Genomic DNA, 17,046 nt, shown 5'->3' with positions numbered 1-17,046 from the left:
TTTAAATTGGATCCAAGTTATCAGGTGTTATGAGCACGGAAGAGGCTTCTATATTCTGTGATAGTGCTAATGGCACATTCTGACTACATAAGCAGCAAGCTTAAAAGAACTACAGCTGGTACAGCTGTCTTGCACTGGAGTCTGGTAGGTCCATGCAGCAATCACCAATGTGTCTTGGAAGATGGCGAGTTAACTTTCCTCTCCCTTTGGTATCGTCCACATCTTTGCCAGGCAGTCTTTGGGAAGGGCTATAACTCAGTGGTAGAGCATTTGTTTTGCATGAAGGATCCCCAGCATCTACAGGTAATGCTGGGAGAGACCTTTGTCTTAAACTCTAGAGAGCTGCTACCAGCCAGTAGGCTGAGCTAGATTGTACTGATAGCTCAGTACTGAGCTAGATTGACCTACGGTGTGACTTAGTATTAGGCAGCTTCCCCACTGTTCTCCACAAAAGCCAGAAGCAAAGTAACTGGGTCTATAGAGGGCCTCACTCTATATTAGTATTGAATGTGAGTGGAGAGAGAATATCCCCTGGTCTGCTCAAGCTTCTGCCTTCAACCCATCCAACATTTGGTTATCAGGCAGGGAGCTGGCCAATGCTATGACAGACCATTCCAGCAGCTTCCCACATATTAGACTCAGATTAGAACTGTGGCAGAGTAGGATTATCAATTGCACATGGAGCAGCAGATGCCCCCATTGCATACATTCAACTCCCAAACACATAGGAGCTGCATAAACAGTGATGGGAATATGCCAACAGGAGGTGGGTACAACAGGCTTAATCCCACTCTGCCTCTTATGGTAATCATGGTGGGAGGTGCAAAATGACTGAATATGGCTAGAGCAGGGGTCACAACATTTTGAGTCCTGTTGCTACATTTGGTTTTTGAATGAGCACCATGGGTGCCACTCCCTCTGGTCACTTCTGTCTTCCTGTCTGGAGATCAACCCTCACTTGAGACACACAGAGATAGAAAGCACACGAATCTACACTTTGCTTTTCCAATGGATCTTGGTAAAATCAGATGCAGTTAAATTAATCTGAGCCTTGAAAGGCACATAGAGCTGAAGAGAAAATGGAAACAAGTGTCACTCTTCCAACTTCCTCCTTCAGCTTTATGTACCGTATTTTTCTGGGTATAACACACCGCCGTGTATAACACGACCCCTGTTATTGGGGACTCCAAATAAAAAAATCCCCCATGTGCACTATCCATGTATAAGACGCCGCCCAATTTTAAACATGAAAAAATAGGGGGGGGGATATGGTCTTATACACAGAAAAATACGGTATATTTCAAAGGGGAAAGGGGTAACCATCCTTTCTGTCTCATTACCAATGGTAGTAAATGGTAAGGACTCAGAGGTTTTATAAGTGCCGGAGTGTCATTGTGTCCATAGGCATCATATTGGTGACCCCTGGGCTACTGTCTACCATGATTTCCCATTTCCAATACTTGCAGATCTTTTGCATAGGACCTTTTGTGAATCCTGTTCCATACCACTTACTATTATTATAGTATCATCTGGCCATGGCAGGAATTCCTTACGTAGCCACTGGAAAAAGTTGTACAACCTTATGTTAAAGATCTAATTAAGGCAATTCAAACTGATGCTCATTTGGAGTTTCTAAGAACTGAATAATTGCCATTGCCCTTGTCCCTGGCCATAAAATGTTAATGAAATATTTCCTATTGACTTTGACAAGCATAGGATCAAGGCCCGTATTAGCATTGGAGCAGATCCCCCCTCCTTAAAAAAAAAAGAAAAAGCATAAGGAATCCTTTTAAAAGATATTTCCATTTTAATGAAGTTTCTTAATCCTGAAAAGCACTTAACCCTAAGGGAGTAACTCAGTGACACATGGCTGATGGGAACAGCAAAAGCAGTTGACCTACTACCCACAGAACAATAGCTTGCCAATGAAATTAATCTCACTTATGAATGCCAAACTACAAGCAAATCATTTTCATTAAGCCAACAATGGGGAATATTGTAGGCAGCAAACAAAGCAAACCCAAAACATGTTGCTAAAGAAAAGGCTGGGTGATTTGATGCTGTCTAGAACAGTCTCCACTTTGTATTATGGCTTCTGTTTTCTTTTATAGGCAGATTTTACAAGGCAGTGTCTCAATGCTAAGCGTACTCAGGTTATGGGATTCATGAGCCAGTTATTGTTGGTGGTTTCTGAAGCTGCTGTTATCCCCACTGTCTTCAGCTGAGTGCAGGGCAGATTGACTTTAGCATGTTCCCCCTCTGCTCTGTATCGGGACAGCACTGTGTGAGTTTGGCTCCCTTGGGATGAAAAAGAACAGGACACACATAGTGTACTTTTTGTTATACAGTACTGTATTCACTTTCTTCACAGGAGCATAAATGGAGACAAATGTATGACAACAGTGATATAGGCCCCAGCCTACAACAGCTCTCCCAGGTCGAAAAAGAATGGTCTGTCAGAAGCCATAGAACCATTTTACATATACAGTCGTATCTTGGATCCTGAACACCTTGCAAGTAGAAGGTTTTGGCTCCCAAACGCCACAAAACCGGAAGTGAGTGTTCCAGTTTGTGAACATTCTTTGGAACCCGAATGTTCAACAGGGCTTCCACGGCTTCCGATTGGCTGCAGGAGCTTCCTGCAACCAATCAGAAGCCGTGCTTTGGTCTCTGAACATTTTTTAAGTCGAACGGACTTCTGGAACGGGTTCTGTTCAACTTCCAAGGTACGACTGTAATGTGGAAATTCAGTTCCCAGTGTTCTTTTACACTCTTGAGCAGGGCTGGGGAGCTTCAGGTCCAGGGCTCAAACATACCTTGCCTTATACATACTCTCACCAGCTCACATTCCCTCTCCTCAGGCCACAGCTTTCACTGGATCTGCTCTGCACCCCAAATCTCTGTGTCTGGCTCTGTCTCTGTGTTTCTGGAAACAGAAATTGACAGATTTGCCCATCCCTACTGGCAACATAGACCTGCATTCAGACCTGCACAATACTGGAAACCATGCCTATGAGATTCCTATAGACTACTGTGGGAAATCGGATGCTAGACTAGATCTGGTCTAATGATCCAGCAGGGTTCTTATTATGTTCTTGTTGGTTTCTACACCAGGAACAGCATAGTTGTTGCACCACATTAAAATCTATACAAATAGAAAGAAATGATGTTTCACCCACCGCTGCAAACCATACACAGATATCAAGCACACTTCTTGCCAAGCCATCACAATGTCTTTCAGCTTTAGTCAACAGGGATAATAAACTGGAATTGTGGATTTGAAAGAAATATAGACCGAAAAATTTAATGTGATGCAGAAAAGTTTTATGCATACATAGTTACAGTGAACTAGTTATGTGGGGCAGGGGTGGGAATCAACAGTTGGCATTCATATCATTTGTTCCCAAATAATAGGCTCACACACAAAAAGGTAACTTTTCTATGAAATATAATTAATAGTCCTTGGGCAAAAGTGAAGAGGTGGAATACTAATGGAAAATTTAATCTTGAGGATAAAAATGCTGAAAACATTTGAATATTTCACGAACACATATCCATTATTTAATATTCAGGACTAATTCAAGCCCCCCCCAAAAAAAAAAAAAGTTCAGTGTTCCATTTGTTTTCCATTTAAGTTGGTTCAGATATTATCTCGCAAACAGTGAGGGATTTTGGAGAGGATAAATGCAACCAATGTTGTCAAACGTATTGTGTGACTCTAGCCTTCCCTGTCTTAAGGGAGACTTTCATGAATCTGAGATTCCAAACAATGACTGGCATCCATGCAAGTCCTTGCCCAAACAAAAGGCATTTCTGCTCACACAATACTGTTCTCACTGATTTCCACAAGTTTCCTGTTGTGCTACACACCACCCTGTGCAACAGCTACCCCCATTTTGGAATGTTCTCCAAACTCCAGGTGAATGAACAGTGCTCTAGTTACACTTCCATGGATTCAACCCAAAACCTTTTCTTAACAGCAGATAACATGATGTTATTTTACATCAGCCTTTTGAAACCTGGTACCCTCTATTGGATTTGGACTACAACTCCCATCAACCTTAATTATTGACTATGCTGGCTGGGGTGATGGGACTTGTAGGCCATCTGAGGGGAGCTCAAGGTATCATACATGGTTCCCCCCTCCTCATTTTATCCCTAAAACAACCCTATGAAGTAGGCTGGGCTGAGAGGCAATGACTGCCTCGAGACCACCCAGTGAATTTCATGGCAGGGTGGGGATTTGAACCATGCCTCCCAGTTCCCAGTCCAAAACTCTAAGCACTACATCACACTGGCCAAGGTAATGGAATGGAAATCATACAAGCAAATACAAATACTGTTCTCTACTTTTTTCCAGTTGGCAAACGTTATGAAAATAATTAAGTTATTTTCTGCATTGTGTTTGATGTTTCCCTTCCATTGAAATGCATTGAAACTGATTCTATTGTTAATTACATCAGTGTTGGCCACTTGGATAGGAAGGTGAATAACACAGGTTTATGTGGCAGTTGAACTGTAGTGGAACAGAAACAGCTCTGACTGCAACATAGGATAGAAACCCCTGCCTCCTTACCTCCCTCCCTCCCTTTGTCTTGCAAATGTAACATCAGAAAGAACCCTCCATGACCCCTCTGGATCATGGACCACATGTACACAATCATCACATTACTTCTTCAAATATAATCACTATACAGTTGGATTGGCAGCTCAGTGTGTGAACTGACCATTTTTAGAAATAGCGTGTTGAACTCCATCTATGGTACTATTGCTACAATGGTCCATTGACACACACTCACATGTTGCCCCAGTGCTGGACAGAATAGGGAATCCAAGCTAATTCAGTCTCTATTGGCAGGGATGACGTTTGGGTGGAAAAGACCTCTCTCAAAAAGAATTTGCTAGATTATGAGACTAACTGGCTTGGAAGTAACCCGGACAAAAAAGGTATTGACCTGAAGGGAGGTATTGAAGGTGTTTTTTATTTCATTTTAATATACCATAGGGTGATGGCTACAGACTGCACAATGCATGCTCAGACATCTCCTAATAAATAGAAAAGGGCTAGGTGTGTTTTCCTGCAAACTAATCCTACAGCCCACAATGAGCACCTGACAGCCATCATAAGGGGAAAGAGGAGGAGAAATATTAGGAAAGAAACAACAGGACCGACGAACAAGATAAAAATAGATTAAAGAAAAAGAAATGGGAAGTATAACAGCTTTGCTGCAGGTGTGAATTGCTGTTCCTTGGTGTTACATCTCAGTAAACAGAGAAGATGCTTGGCAGAGTGTGACTGCTTTCCAATCAGGGGGAGCGACGTGCTGTGACTGGTAATGGGACGCTCTCTCAGCCTGCCTTTCAGAGGGCAAGAGGAGAGGGCAGCAGCAATGATTATAGGACAGATAGACCAGGAAAGGGATGCCCCATCACTCTACTAAGCCAGGAAATGCTAGCATTTCACAATACCTAATCATCATCAAAGCACTGTTTGTTTTGTATCTGCAGATACAGGGCCAAAACAGATGCGACATGGGAGGTCTAGGTTTGAATCTGTTCTGAAACTATTATAAATTCATGTGTTTGTCTGTAAGATTTCTTTCCCACCCTTCACCATACAGTCCCAGGGTGGGTTGCGATGCTAGAACACGCAATTATAAAAATAGATAAAGCCATTGCAGTTATAAAGCAAGCAAAAGAATTCCAAGTGGAGCAGAACAGTGCATTCCTTTGGGTGACTCCAAGGTGTAGTATTATAAAAGGGGGGAAATGTCACTTATCCATTTGCTGCACAACATAACTTTGCAAATCTCTGTCACAGGGATGGGGAACTTGTGGCACTTCAGATGCTGAAGGACTACAACTCCCATCATCCCTGATCAGTAGCCACACTAGCTGGGACTGATGGGAGCTAGAGTTCAACAACATAGGGAGGGCCACAAGTTCCCCAGCCTTTCTCTTTCATGTCCCCCCATTTAGTCAGTACAATGCAGCATGTGGACGTGAGCTGAATTTTAGTCAGAGCAGTGGCATTTATGGAGGAGCATTTCTCTGATCAAAGTGCTTCCTAAAACTACCATTTCCATGCCAAGGTAAGAGAGACAGATAGAGAGAGATTCCTGCAATTGTAATATGAAGTAGTACAGTCCTGGACAATTTGAGTAGCTCCATGCATATACATTGAAACTGTAATGTCTCCACATGCATTGCCCACAGCAATCGAGTAAGCCACCCGAGATCTGCTTAGAGTCAGACAAGTTTAGCACCAACGCCAACTTTTGCCTAAAGTCAAATCAGATTTGGAAATGCCTGCTTAGGCAAAGCTTCCAAAGACCATTACGTCAAAAGGTGCTTGAAGAAGAAAAGAAATGCAGACCAGTCCTAAACAGGCTGAACCCAATGCACACATGCACATAGAACACTTGAATTCTTTCAACTTTGGGACCAGCAGCTAAACTCAGCTGAAAACAATTGAAATTGACCGGCCTCCATAAGTTGCTGTATTTAGAGTTCAGTGCAGATGCAATACCTGAACACTTGTGGCGCAGGAACCAGGCTCAGCTGATAACCTGTGGTGGCAAAAATAAAAATGAGAACCCATTCCTGCTATAAATGAGCCATGTGACTACTACAAAACTGTTTTTTTCCTCCCTAAAAGAGAATAACTAGGCATTTGACCTTTTCAAAATCCAGCTGCGTACATATCCTAGTACACAAGCTACAGAAGACATTCTAGTTACAAGTAAGATTGACATCACTTATCTTTTCCAAACCCTGTTTTTTATTATTTACTGTCTCGTCTCCTTTGGAATTCATTGAACTGGAACATTTGATATAAGTTGGTAGTCCAGAAGCAAATTTTACATACTTATAAATAAAGGCTGCAAGGCTACCATTAAATTACACCCTCACTACCAAAAATTCCATTTTTTATTATTACTATTTTTCCTCCATGTGCTTTTTCGGATCATAAGAGACTTATTTTTATATATGAAACAGCCACAGAGGTAGTGATCAGAACTTGAAATTGACTCATCTCCTCCCATTATTCACAATAAAAAAGGGTCTAATATGAAAAACACCCTGTCTCTCTGGGGGCACCAGGGTTTAATTTACAAGCACTTTCTTCTCTTTCTCTTTCAAATGAAAGCAAAGGCAGCATCTACCCTGGTGATTAGGGAAATCTAGCTCATGATTTACAAACTATAATGTTGGCATTCTTCAAATAAATTGAGATATTTTAAAAAAGAAGGCTGAGACAATGCCACAAAAAGCTCATTGAACTCTTTTAAACTGAGCATTCTTTTAAGCTGTATGCACACTTTTTATATTTTTAGAATAACGTATTCAGAATATTAGACCCACAATAAGCACATCAACAGATAAATGATCCCAACCACTCAGAGCCACCAGCAAGCTGAAGTTATCATAAATAACTATGAAGAGGCACTGCATATCAGAGCAAGATATAAATAACAATGTTTTTTAAAAAAATATAACAACACTAAATTGACAATCTCATGAAAGAGGCGAGAATCACAATATGTATTATAATCAGAGCAGTGCATCCCATGTTAGTCCTACTCAGAGTAGACCTATTAATTTAAATGTGTCTACTTGAATACGACTTAGTTGGAAGCAAAGAAAAAAAGAGGCACAAAACCGCCAGGGTTGGCGGTTGGATAATCTAGTCCAACCCTCAATGCAAATATATGCAGCTGTCCCATATGGGGATCAAACTTGCAACCTTGGCATCATCAGCACCATGCTCTAACCAGCTGAGCTATCCAGGCTGAGTCCTTGTGAATAGGTCTACTTCACGGGTGAGAAACTAAAGTCCTGGGGGCAAACCAAATGCCAACAGGTTTTTCTGTCCAACCCTTGCAGTTCTCCTCAGGCCATACCCATTCCCCAAGCCACACCCCTCACTGACCCTGTCCCGCATTCTCCTTGAATGCTTTTCCTTGGCTGGAATGTGTCCTTGAACTGTGATGATGCGTTTCACTTGCCTGTATGAAAGATGGATGTGGATGTCTGTGTGTGTTTGTTTGTATATACCCCACAGTATTTTGCAAGGCTAGAACACAGCCTACTGTACAAAGATAATAGTCCCATCTGTTGCTCCACCCACTTTTGCCTCTGGTCACATGCACCACTGGTCACATGCATCCTTGGAAGGTTGCCCAGAAGGAAATGTAGACTTCAGGCTGCAAAAGGTTCCCCACCCTGCTCTACATAGTTAGTGACAGATTTCAGCGGAGTGCTACTGTAGATCAAAATTAATCTCTTCTCCAGATCGGATACAGACTCTCAGTACCCACAGATGCGATGTCATACAAACCTCTTTTCCGAGATTGCCACCCACCCACTCTTCAGAAATTTCTATCTTCTAAAAAGAAAAAGCAGTTCATAAACATATGGCTTGCTTTGCGTAGAACAATGAATCTCTGGTGTCATGCTAATTAAAAAGCCACTATTACATTACATCCTCAAGGGCTCATTTTATAATTTTTTAGGATTATAGCACATTGATTAATTTATACCCATTTTTAATCCCTTAGTATTTAATGAAGCCTAGGAACTTGGGAGCATGTGTGTATAATTTAGGTCTGAATAATTTTGTTACATTAGCCAGAAAGTTGAACCAGCAATTTCATTAGTGGATGTCGGAACATGGCCAAGGATGCCTACACAGCTTACATCAAGCTTATAATTTAGACTCAAAGAATCTCACATTTTCTCAACACAATGCAAATGTGTTGGATTCTGCCTTTGTTTAGTCAGCCTCTGCTGGCTCTAGGATAAGGGACAAGAATTATAAACTGGAAGAAATACCATCCATGCCTGGCACAAGGAATGCTCAAAACTTTCACTTGGTCCACACTTTTAAGGAAACCAGATTAAAAATGGACTAATAAGTGAATAACGGGGTGTGCTCCCGTTGTTCGGTCCCAGCGCCTGCCAACCTAGCAGTTCGAAAGCACCCCCGGGTGCAAGTAGATAAATAGGGACTGCTTACTAGCAGGAAGGTAAACGGTGTTTCCGTGTGCGGCTCTGGCTCGCCAGAGCAGCGATGTCACGCTGGCCACGTGACCCGGAAGTGTCTCCGGACAGCGCTGGGCCCTGGCCTCTTGAGTGAGATGGGTGCACAACCCTAGAGTCTGTCAAGACTGGCCCGTACGGGCAGGGGTACCTTTACCTTTACCTTTAATAAGTGAATTGTCAGGCAGCGACCCTTCAGTTTTTCCACTTCTCTGAATTTTGTGATACAGTTCTCAGCTCAAAATCATTTGCAAAATACACATATTTTGTTGCAATATACGCATATTTGGAGGTACAGTGCATAATGAAAAAATGTGTTGTCATTTTTAAAAGCAAAATGATGCCAGCATGGGATAGAGGAAACTTATGAATGAACACATGCAGAACAGACACGGCCAGAAATAAACTGTTCTGTCCAGACACTAGGGATGGGGGAGAAATTCTATTCAGTTCCCATTGAAATGTGAACCTACCTAAATTGCGCTTTCTGAAACAATAAGGGAACTGAAATGCATCCACCCTCTGAAATTCACACTTCACCAAATTTTGGATTGCAATTCTCCAGTTATGGAACATGGACAAAAATACATGAAAGGTATGCATTAAAATGCACATATTCATGCAAATAACATATGAAATTGCATTATCTTAGGGGAAATTTACAAAGATGTGTATATTAGGCAAAATTGCATACAAACATCTGTACAACAGTAAAATGCTGGTGAATTTTCTTGAGGACTTGTAAAGTTAAAAATCACAAACGGGTGTGCAAATGTGAAGAAATGTACTTAAGATTGGAAAAAACGAGAAACCCAGAGAATGGAAAGTAGAAAAATTTGCCAGTCCTTACTCTGGACCTCCAGCTTCAACCATAACTGTGGCATGTATATGCCTTGCATAATGTCAAGGAGATCTTCAGACCATATACAACGTCTTTGTTTTGCTCAGTTAATTGAAAGAGTCACTCCACCACCCACACCCTGCCTTGCCTACTTTTTAGGGACTTGGAATCATTTATCCTCTACAGTCATCCTGAATGCTGGCACTGCCATTTTATGGAAGTACATTTCAGTTTCCTTTCAGAGACCATGTGTGGTGCACAGCTCTTGCTAAGGACAGATAATTAATCAGCAGGCAGATTCCTCCCTGCAAAGGAGGTGGGCAGAAATAGCGTTATTTACTTGGACTCCCCACAATTACACTCATTTTCTAAATATTTTTGAAAAATTGATTGGCCTGTCATGTTTCCACTTCACACGGCAGAATATGATTACAGTATGATTAAGAGGCGCATTTTTCTTTGACAGTGAAGTGCACAGTTTGAAGAGAGCACTAATTATGGGCTCAGTTTCTTGGGAAGCTTAAATATAACACATCGAATGCTGTGACAGGGGCTTCATTGTAAGCCCTTTTAATTGCTGTCTCAATGAGCAACATGTAATTTGTGGTGTGTGCGCAGTTTAACGAAACAGATTCACTAGATTGTTCTTTCGTTTTCTAGCATTTGTAACGCGGGCTGGAATACACGGTACAAGCAGGATATGCTGGGATCATCACATTGGGACAGTGAGGTGAGGAGGTGTCAATGTGTTTTTCTGCCTGGAGATGGGTGGGAAGGGCCCTTCAGGCAATAGCAATAGTTTTGGCTTGGGATTGGCTGAGCAGTGGAAAGAGCCGATTAGCCAAAGAATGAGAGATTGACAGAAATGGCAGTTCAAATGGAAGGGAAGCAGGCATGTGGGGGAACGAACATATTGTGGTAATGGGAGGGTATTGTGGAGGAACATTAAAAAAAAATTCACCCTTTAATCTCCATGTGATGGGATACTCCCCCAGGTACCCTCCACTGTACCATAATATAGGGACAGCAAACATGGTAGCCTATAGCACCCATCATCCCTGGTCATTGGCCATGATGACTAGGGCTACCCCTACCATAATAAATCTGTTAGTCATTAAAGTGTCACAAGACTGTTGTTTTTGTAGCTTAAAAGTGATAGTTGGATTTTAAAAAATACTATCTAAAGTAGACAGTAGCCCAAACAAACTATTGTTTTGCTGCATTGTCTCTGACTATTTTTGTACATGACTTTAGCAACATTAGTGTTTCTTCCTGAAGGTTCCTGCATGTAGGTAGGATAGCTAAATGATTCATGACTTGCTGAATCAATAAAAGCAACCAGTGAAGCTGAAAATGCCTTTTGAAGTGAAGTATCCCAGGCTGTCTTTATAGTGCCTGCCTAAAGTTCAAAATAAGCAAGACATAAGGGAGATGGAGGATTAATTTCTGGAAAGCTTGACCTGCAGTCTGAGGCAGAATTTGCTGAGAAAGCAGTGTAAGTTAGATCAAGATCAGCCCTACCATTAGGCAAAGTGAGGCAGCCCCATACTTTTGCTCCTGAGCCCTGCAGCCATTGCCCTCAGTTGCTATATGGCATGTCCTGGAACCCTGCTGCCTCAGGTGTGGTGGAGCACACTATCCCATCACCAGTGCCTTCCTAAAGTAAATAAATAGTCCATCCGGTCAACTTCCACATTTGAAATGGGAGCACCTTCTTGTCCTTTGCCTCAGGTAGCAAAATCTATTTGGCCATCCCCAGTTTGACTGATGGATAAATGTTTGTGTCAACCAGGTACAGGGGCCTGGAGAGATGATGACATCTATCTGTGTAATTGCATATTAACATAGCATATCTCAGGGGGTAGAATAACTCCCAGTGGCAACGTCATTCTCCAAAGAAATCTGAATGCTGCCATCATATGTGCTTCAGCTTGTGAAGAAATAATGTTAGTCGCTGAAGCCCTTTTCAGACATTTAAAAAATTCACATGAGGACATACACTGCATAGGGGCCCTGCAGCCAACAAACTCCAAACCACAAAAAAGTCTACCACTTGCACGTCCAGATGGTCTATAGAGAGGGGTATATGAGCATGTGCAGAAAATAGCCTGTAGTTCAAAGATAAATTCTACATTGGTTGTTATATTAGCTTTAGTCTCCGTTCCCACACACCACTGGTTTGTGGCCATTAAAAGGTGGTGCAAAAGGGAATGTGGTCTTTTGGCTGAAAATGTTCCCTCTGCCCTGTGCTAGTCACAAGTGTTGTCATGCTTTACAGTTTATCCGCAGTCTTATATGTTCAGGCGTGAGATGCCAAGCCCCAGCCCCTTTGGTGTGTCACTTTCATCCTGTTTTAGAGCCTCCATAAGTTGGAGGGTGAAAATCTGAAGCAGGGAATCTCTTGTACTCACAGGCTCCCTATGCAGTCTAGAAGGCTGACTGCGCAAGGTGGAGATCAGGTTGGGGATCCTCCACAGGTATAAGATACTTCCTGCTTCTGACATTCAGGCCTGATTTTAAAGACTTACAGCCAGCAGGGAGGGGGTTAGCCAATTTCAGTGCATTTGTTATCTCAGTGATGCTAAACCTATGGCCCACCAAATATTGGTGGACTCCAACTCCCACCATCCTTGACCATTGGCCATGCTAGATGGGACTGCTGGGAGTCGGAGTTCAGTGACATTTGGAGGGTCACGGGTTCCCCACCCCTGCATCACTGTAGGATGTTTTTCAAAATCTGTTGAAAGCTACTCTGATGCAGTATTGGAAGAGTGGGTTATAATGCAAGCCCGTTATAATTTAAGCCCTGCCAGGATTCATTTTTATTGTGCATTCATGCTTGTGTTTGTACCTTCAAAAGTTTTGCAACTTCCTGCTGAACTCCCATATCTTTTTATACCACAAATTTTCTGCTTTATCCTTGTTCCACTTTTGATGCACTAAAGGCTCTCTGGATAAACAACAATATTGGTGCATTTGGATGTGAGAATTATTGTGTTATATTTCTGGGTTATAATGCTAGCACTTCTGGTTTCCGTTTACACTACCCACAAGTCACTCATGAAAACAGTGAGAAATATGCTGTATGGTGGAATATCACCCCAACTTTTATCATATGCCATGACGCACAAAAAGGGGGGGGGGATTACAATGCAAGACTGTGATTTTATGGGTTAATGTGGTTGCAAACAGATGCAGCTTTTACACTGTGTGAAATATCACGTGAAACATGGAAATTATCAGGCAAGGAAAATTGGGGAAATGTGGGTGGGGCTGGGAACTGTGGTCTGAATGCAGCCTTTGTTGTGCTAAAGCCCCTCCAAACAAAAATAATGTAATAGCTCTCAGGAAGCATGGCAGAACAAACTAAAGCAGAATAAATTCAACCACAGTTGCACTATTATTTAGTCCATAGCATGTTGCACCCACAACAAAGCATCAGTCTGGAGGGGCCCTCAGTGGCTGTGCTGGCTAGAGCTGTCATCCAAAACACCTGGAGGGCACGAGGTAGGGACTGATTTAAACAAACAAAACAGTTTCCAGCAATCTTAGTGACCTGTGGGCAACTTCTAATAGTCAGCAAAGGAAACTGACTCAGATTGAGGGTTTCCAACTTTTTGCTGGCCCCAGTCCATTGCCTTTCACAGCAACCCAACCTGAAGAAATTAAAGCAGGTGAGGCTTTGCCAGTAGTATCGATCCATGCCAAGAAAAGCACCTGCTATGTTTCTTTGTGTCAGGCTGCTGTTAAAAGTACAGAAGCAGAACTTTTTTTAAAAAAAAAAAGCCGTCTGGCAATCTTATTAAAATATTCTGTGATTCCCAGCTCACATAAACATGGGTTATTCCAAAATAACTTCTGAAAACTACTTCAGTTGCCAAGATGAAGGCTCATGTGTCTGGTGAGAATAGGCATCCCTTCTGGGTGTGTAAGTTCATCTTTCCCCCACCCCACCTCCAGTCCAATACAGTTAGGCACAGGTGTTGAAATGGTAGTCACTAACACTTTGGGCAGGATAAGTCCCACACAGAGAACAGAGGGAAGCTGGTTTCAGGGATTAGAAGCCTGGCATCCAGTTTAACTCTCCAAGCCTTGATTAAATTCTAACACCTACTGCGCCTAAGAATTTAGGGGAGTCTACAAACTCAGGAGGTCCCATCACCTCCTGGCAAATAGAAGGGGAAGAAATGGAGGCAGTGAGAGATTTTACTTTCTTGGGCTCCATGATCACTGCAGATGGTGGCAACAGTCACGAAATTAAAAGATGCCTGCTTCTTGGGAGAAAAGCGATGACAAACCTAGACAGCATCTTAAAAAGCAGAGACATCACCTTGCTGACAAAGGTTTGTATAAAGCTATGGTTTTCCCAGTAGTGATATATGGAAGTGAGAGCTGGACCATAAAGAAGGCTGATCGCCGAAGAATTGATGCTTTTGAATTATGGTGCTGGAGGAGACTCTTGCGAGTCCCATGGACTGTAAGAAGATCCAACCTATCCATTCTGAAGGAAATCAGCCCTGACTGCTCACTGTAAGGACAGGTCATGAAGCTGAGGCTCCAATACTTTGGCCACCTCATGAGAAGAGAAAACTCCCTGGAAAAGACCCTGATGCTGGGAAAGATGGAGGGCACAAGGAGAAGGGGATGACAGAGGACGAGATGGTGGGACAGTGTTCTCGAAGCTACGAACATGAGTTTGACCGAACTGCGGGAGGCAGTGGAAGACAGGAGTGCCTGGTGTGCTCTGGTACATGGGGTCACGAAGAGTCGGACATGACTAAACGACTAAACAACAACAAACTCAACACTACAAATGTTTATGTGTAATCACACTTACCAACAAATTGCACAACAATACCGAGCAATGATTTGCAGATATAAATGATGCTTTCTCTGCTTCAACAGACTCTTGAGAAGGGAATGATTCAGACATGCCCGCCGCATTCCTTGATGTTCCAACATTTGACTTCTCAGAGATTGCTGCTTGGCAGCTAAATAAATTAATCACATTCATCAGGCCCATCTTAGCATCTGTATTCAGTAACTGGGAGGGGAAGAGAAATGAATCCACCCACACTTGCTATCGGGGACATATATAAATACAGATAGCAAAGCATGACTAACCATTTACAAATGATCTCTTTGATCTCACAAGAATATGTCAACCCCTTCCTTCCTCAAAGCTCTTTTCTCCCATATAGTTTACACTCCCAATTTAGATGTGTGTGTATGTGTGTTAAAAAAATTGGTTTTATTTAAAGGAAATATAAAAAGGATAGACAGCGCTGAACTTTGAAGCCTGCATCTTCACTTGCATGGTGTGAACAAATTATTTAAGACAAATTATGGTGCTGTCAGGTTCATACTCCATGTTTTGAAATAAATGTTGTCATCTAATTATACAGGAGTTGGAGTTTGTTTAACAAAATTCCTCCAATCCTCCCCCCCCCCCATGTTGCCTCTCCTTGCTCCTTTGATTGCATTGAGGCACTTTAGGTTTCTTTGCCCTTTGTGGCATTTCATTGTACTGCTTAGTGGGATGCTTTTATCATATCTCTTCAGCCATATACCAAAGAGAGGGAAAGCATTGAAGTCTCAGCAGAGCCCTTGACAGTTTTCAATTAAAGAATCATTAAAAATCATAGATGTAAAAGAGATAAATAAAAACTTTCCACTAATGACTTTGACATTCTGAGGTTTGCAGGGAGGAAATATAAACAATCTCATGATCCAGAATTCCTCACTCCTGTTTTTAATCTGCAGATACTAATTTCCAACCCAAATGTCTCCAAGCTGGTTCTGCCTCAGGGGTGGGGAACCTGTGGCCCTCCAGATGTTTCCGGACTCCAATTTCTAGGAGCCTCAGCCAGAATGGTGAATGGTCTGGGGTGATGGGAGTCCAGCAGCATCTGCAAGACCATTGGTTCCCCATCCTGGTCTACTGCTCCTGCCATTCATGGCCTAGGATAGCCAAACCTTAGTAGTTCATGCTTAATTGATGTCCTCCCACCACCACCCATCTAGACTACTGCAATTTGTTCCATGTGGAGCTGCCCTTGAAGATGGTCCAGAAGCTGCAGCTAGTGAAGACTGTGGCTGCCAGGTTGATGAGTGGGGCAGCCTGATGGGAATATGTGTCACTGATGCTGAAGGCACAGCAATGATGAACCACTGCGCCCACTTCAAGGTGCTAGTACTTGTGTAAAAAAGTCCTAAAGGGGTTGGAACTCAAGTACCTAAAAGATTGCTTTCCCTGTTATCTTGGGCCTTACAAGAGCAGAAGAACAGAACCACCACAATGTGGTGCTCCCTGTACCCAACTCAGTCACCCCAGAAGGATACCATTTCTGATGGTATTGTAAGCTGATGAGAAATCAAGGAAGATTAACAGAGTCACATTCCCTTTGTCTCTCTCCTCAGGGCAATGAAGGCAGCTTCTGTACTGAAACCAGGCCTCAAATGCAGTTGAAATGGTCTAGAAAACCTGTCTCCCCCAAGAGGACCTGGATTTGGTTGGCAACCGCCCTCTTAAGAAAAAGTGGACATTTGCAACTGATCTAAAATTATTAGTATCATCCAGGTCTAAGGAGGGCTTTTTCTCCAAATTTTAAACTGCCAAACTCACACACAATTTCATAACCCAGCAAGTAAAGTTACTATTCAGGAAACAGTCACAGCTTTTGAAAATTATTAAGGGCTTTGTGTCAAACCTCAGGTTCCCATCCAGAGACACTTTAGGCAAGACTAGAGTGATAGATCCATTCACAGAGTTCAGACAGCAATCTCATAATCAAATAAAAAAGTGGGGAGGAATCAGTGAGAGCCTATCTATAGGTATTGATGGCCAGAAAATGGTTTGACAAGCTGAACAAGAAGGCAGGGGCCTCCTCTCTTTCTCTACCTATTGTTCACATGCCAGTTAACAGAGCACTCAAAATAGCACTTTGTTTAACCATTGTTTAAGAAGAAAACTTGCTGGAGTTTCATCCCTATAATTAGCACAGAAAGGAAAAAGAATGAGCACAGCTTTAAAAGCATTGGATGCAGAGAGGAAAATAAGTGATTGAAATTGCGACTCCTTAGCAAAGTTTTTTGTTTGTTTAGATTTTAAAGTGGAGTTTACCAGGATCCCTAGAAGGCTACCCTATTTCATTTTTAGTTAT

The sequence above is a fragment of the Podarcis muralis genome, chromosome 7 (assembly GCF_964188315.1).
Source record: "Podarcis muralis chromosome 7, rPodMur119.hap1.1, whole genome shotgun sequence".
NCBI classification, from domain to species: domain Eukaryota; kingdom Metazoa; phylum Chordata; class Lepidosauria; order Squamata; family Lacertidae; genus Podarcis; species Podarcis muralis.
This window is presented reverse-complemented; position numbering follows the sequence as displayed.